This window comes from Opisthorchis viverrini (assembly GCF_000715545.1).
Source record: "Opisthorchis viverrini unplaced genomic scaffold opera_v5_51, whole genome shotgun sequence".
Taxonomy (NCBI): domain Eukaryota; kingdom Metazoa; phylum Platyhelminthes; class Trematoda; order Opisthorchiida; family Opisthorchiidae; genus Opisthorchis; species Opisthorchis viverrini.
In genome coordinates, this window is record NW_008751707.1 from 12,012 (window position 1) to 17,029 (window position 5,018).

At 40.5% G+C, this 5,018-nt stretch overlaps 1 protein-coding gene across 1 annotated transcript in view; it reads right to left on the reverse strand.

Annotated features, from left to right (window-relative positions):
- The window catches only part of T265_03508 (hypothetical protein), a gene marked incomplete at both ends in the record, with an annotated part of 16,266 nt that overhangs the window by 7,904 nt on the left and 3,344 nt on the right, over positions 1 to 5,018 (reverse strand). The gene's annotated exons all lie outside the window — the stretch shown is intronic.

Genomic DNA, 5,018 nt, shown 5'->3' on the forward strand with positions numbered 1-5,018 from the left:
TTGCGACTACTGAACAAACGCAGGTGAAGTTCGTAGAATTCGGTTTCGCCGCAATTATTACTGACCGTCCGTTGGTGAATTAGACTACACGTTACCTGTCAGATAGGACACCTAGATCGTGCGTTTAGGCTGTAACCTATTCCTTGCTTTGAGATCACGGCCTTAGCACAGGATCGTACAACAACCTTGAAACGTCATGAAAAATATTTCTGAATTATTATAACAAAATGGCATGGTCTGCTCGTCAATGAACACCAAAATTCGTTAAGCAGATCAAGTAGAAAATTGCGCGACTGCAAAAATGCATCCTCAACAACAGGTCCACAACGTTTATTTGTGTGTGTACTCAGTTCGGACAGACGAAAATAGAATTATACAGAAAATTCAAGCAATATGCATAATGTGGATTGAAAGCAATCTGGCGCATTCATCTAGAACTTTCTGTGAGGAATTGAACCAATCTGATGGTTACGAAAAGGGTCCCATCGATAAGAGGCGATTATTGAGAAATGTTCGTCGATTTGACGGATTTTGCGCAATTCATATTCGAATGTTGGTAATGAATATCTGGATGAAAATTTTTAAAGATGATTCGTCAGATTCAGCACTAGATATTGTTTGAATAACTACAACCTACCGTTTTCATGCCGGAGAAACAGGGAAAATCTCCTGCCTTTATAGCGGATTAAAGAAACGCTTCCCATAGGAAACCACGTTTTTCCGCATGAGAAAATCATACACTATTCTTGCTCCTTCAATGTGCCACATATTAAAATATTCACCGATTTGGTTGACCCATTGACTAGATAGAGATCAGTGTCAACCACACATACAGATGCACGCACAGGGTGTTTGAAGTTGCCGCTGACTAGAACTGACTGTGAACATCATTGTCTAGGTTTCGACAGAGTCCAGAGTCATCCTCGAGCAATTCGACTCCGCTTTCAGGCAAGAGCTCTGTAGGTGCACATTGCCTCACGTGACAAATGGACACATTGCTGAATACTTGTCAACACATGAAACTATGTGGCTAGGGTGAAACTCCACCTTCACCAAAATATGCACATCTCCACAAGTTACAATTGAACGGGAAACAGTGGTGAGTCAACCTGTCTTAGGTGATGCTGATCTCTCACCTCGAGATTACAATCTAGGTATTGTTAGTAGATTTCAAAAGGCTGGTCTTCTTAGCAGATATCTTTTCCTTTTGGTGAATTAACTGAATGGACAAAAAACATTGCTTGCAACTTCGAAAGCTGTGCAGCAGAATAGCAGATGATGCAAAATACAAGCAGAACGGAAGAAAACAAATTAAATGGAGTACGGCCTAGCTATGTTACATCATAAATCATTATTTGTACAAATTCCAGATGAGTTTGGCAAATGTTTTTATAAAATGAACTTTCGGAATGTTGATAGAATCAGTACGATTCCACTGAACGGAACAGTGATAATTATCCTTGCTGGACTAATACGGAAAGATTCACAAATTAATAAATAATTAATAGAAGCTTAACCTGAAATGTCGGTTCATTGGAGGAAACCGGTTTGATAGAACTTTTACTGAACACTGTAGGGTCACAGCAGTTATTGAACATCTCCGCACATTAACATCGGACTTCACGAACCTCTTCACAGACATTTGAGGGGTCTTATTCGGTTTCGTTCAAGTTTAACTAGGCAATGAAGATACCGCTGCGTGCTACTGAATTTTGTGTCCAAACGAATGCCACCACTCATGCATTGCACAACGGCCTCACAGCTGTAGAAAAGACCAATAACGCGAAGTACAGTACGAACTCGATTACTGTCTTGTCCCTGGAGGGAGTGTGAGACGGGATGATTGGGAGAGCATGAAAGCTTTCACGCCTATAATTTACTCTGCTGGACATTATCACAGTCTACAGCTGTTAATAACCTCGCTAAACGTATCACACTTGGAAAGTCAAAGTTTAATTTCCCAGTACAAGACGCATGGATAAATAGCAAACCACAAAGGGTAATTCAGGTCCTTCTGTTTTTGGCATTTATCGCCTGATATTTTGCCCATTTTCATTAGTGATCCGCTAGTGCATGACACAATCACTCCAAAAGCACACGTTCAGTTTGAGCAAACTTCAGGGCCGGGTGTTAAACTTAGAAAAATTTGACAATATCATTCGAAAACAAAGAAAGGAAATTTGTAGAGATGTTTGAAAAATGTTATCCACGGCAACCGAAGCGTCGGGTTACTCCACCCTATTCCGCTACGCTATGTTCTGACTTTCAAATATTCCATAAAAGAAAGGAAACCAACAAAATATGAAGAAATTTCCACAGATTATAAAGAACTTTCTGGAAGTGAAAGTGTACCATTGGCCCGCAAATAATTAGCTTTCTCTATGTTTCTGTCAGTTATTCTATCAGTAAACTGCACGTTATGATATTTTGGAGCTACAAAATATTGCTTTTTTCCTAACTGACAAGTAATCACTCGATTGGTCTGTAAAACTAAAACTTCCTCTTCTGGGCAGACAAAACTGTTTATGATAGATTCGCTATTTGGTCTTTCTGCAGACACCCGAAACGGGCATAATCCATGGAGCAATGGTCAAGTATTCAGGAATTACGACTTTGATATTTTCCTCCGTGGACTTAACAGTCAATAAAATGTTGGTCATCAGTATAGCCACTGATATTCTGAACCGAACTGCACCATGTTGCACACTGTTGACGTCAAAACTTTCATCTCATACACATCCTAAAATGTTCGCTCTAAACAAATGAGCTCTTGTTTACGACAAAAAATGAAATACCTTGATTCATATCTTGATTCATAACCAATAAATGGTTCATTGTGAACAAACAATAAGTTGGAAAAATCCGCAGACCAGACAGCCTTTGCAAAGTCCGTGTCTAACTGAACGCAAAAGTTAGGAATAAGAATGAAACCACTATTATCTGAGTTTCTGAAGGGTTCTAGAAGCTGACTATCACAAGTTAACAATTATACTTCGCACGTATCCTCTTCCACCCGCGAGGTAAACGGCAAAGTGGTCTTCATTCTGTTTTATGACAATCCGAGGAGTGGGGCGTCCTGTGCAAAGATGATTTGAGATAAACCAACCACGAACAACAATGTTTCCATCGGACATTCACCACAAAGGGACAAATTAAAGCGAGTTTTTCGATTCATCACCTGCGAATAGGACTAAATAAGATTTTGCCATCTGGAGATTTAAAATCTTTCCACGTTCATTCGGACAGTTGACTACAATAAGTGATTAAGTCGCTAAGTGAGTTAGTACAAAAGCCTTGCTATTGCTCCCACACGTAGCTTTCACAGATATTTAGCCAGACACGGAGTTACATTTTCGTTGTGATTCTTTATGCTCTTGGCCAGGTGGAGCAGTCATCTGAATACTGCTGACCAGTCAGAATGTCTGTCCGGTTTACCACAGATTCTTCGCGAGGCAACTGGTAATGAAAAAGTCATAGACTCCGCAAACTGGTCGGTGGACTAGCGGTTCCGAAACAGTTTTCCGAAGTTTACCGTGGCTAAGTCTTCATCAACCCAAGCACAACATACCAGAATGCCTAGGTTCAGGTCCCTTATCGGAAATGCCGGGAGATGGGATTTACGGGATTAGGCATATATACTGACTGAAAATTTCAAATGCAGCTTAGGGAAACGTACGTTTGTAATGTTGTTCAGTATCAAATGGCCAAAATAAAAGCAAACACATAGAACTCGTTTTCATTTAAATAGATTTATCAACTGAAGAAACTCACAACTATAATCCAGACGACGATGATTACCACGAATCCGGAGCAGGTAATCACAACTATCGCAACTACACTCAGCGACTGAACCAAGATGACTAAAACGAAAATCGCAATACAGGAAATCGTTGTCGCTCTCATGTAGCAGGTGAACAAGCCTTAAAATAAACTAAATATACCGTCCAGTTTTAACACTGTTTCGGAGTTCGCCTACCACGTACCCCAAAAGAAACGTGAGAGCCATGAAACTGCCAGGTTGCTCATGCCTAAACAGGAGCAGTCTAGATGTCGAGGTTGTGTTCAGACCACGGAACTTCCGGTCAGTAAGTTGGTGCCTTAAGAACTGAGCTATATTGAACCCAAAAGTAAAACCAGTAGAAAATGTAAGATGAATATGGTGGATGAGGTTATGGTCGTAATACCCTATGCACGATGACTTCAGTAAGATGCGTCAGCACTTCAGCCCTCTCCAATTTCCCGGTGTTTATTTATCGCCAAGATCCGGCTTATCACGACAGATGGATAAATACACCAGTGTGCTATACCATGTTTCTCGCAGTGCCATAGTAATGTTATTATTCCTAATAAATCCCACTTCTGATTCATTGCTTTAGTGCATTTAATTAAAAACTCTAAACACAGTCGCATATTAATCAATAAGTTCGTAAAAATAGTCCAGGGGCTAGTTATATTTGACAAAAAATAGACTGACCGGACTTCTGGGACTTTTAACTTAGACAGTTCTGAACATAAGTTGTGAGCACGTATAATCAATTTAAGTATCTACCATTATAAACAACACAGTTTCAAGTGTTGCATAAAAGGAACTACGCTGAGAAAAAGAACTAGCCTACCTCATAGGTTACAGCAGAATGTCAAGTGCCACCATTCCTGATAATTTCATTAGATGTGATACAAATTAAGGTGCACGAATAATCATCATCATCATCAAAGACAGCAACACCAGTGTTGGCGCTGATGCTTCACTGCCGTACGATCATAAGGTTCGTCTAGTTATATATGTATATATAATTGTTTTAAAAGCCCTACACTGAAGAGAAGCGAAAAAGAGTGGGTGAGGTAGGGGAACTAGTGCTGGCCTATGTCAAGCATACTGAGGTGCCTACACCTACCGCTCAATCAGACAATCTGGAAAGAAACTAACAGCACGAACGCCAATGACATCGATTGGTCGCCATTTCTTGCAACGTCTCCAGCCAAGCACAGACGGGGTCACGGGGTCACGGGGACCCCAT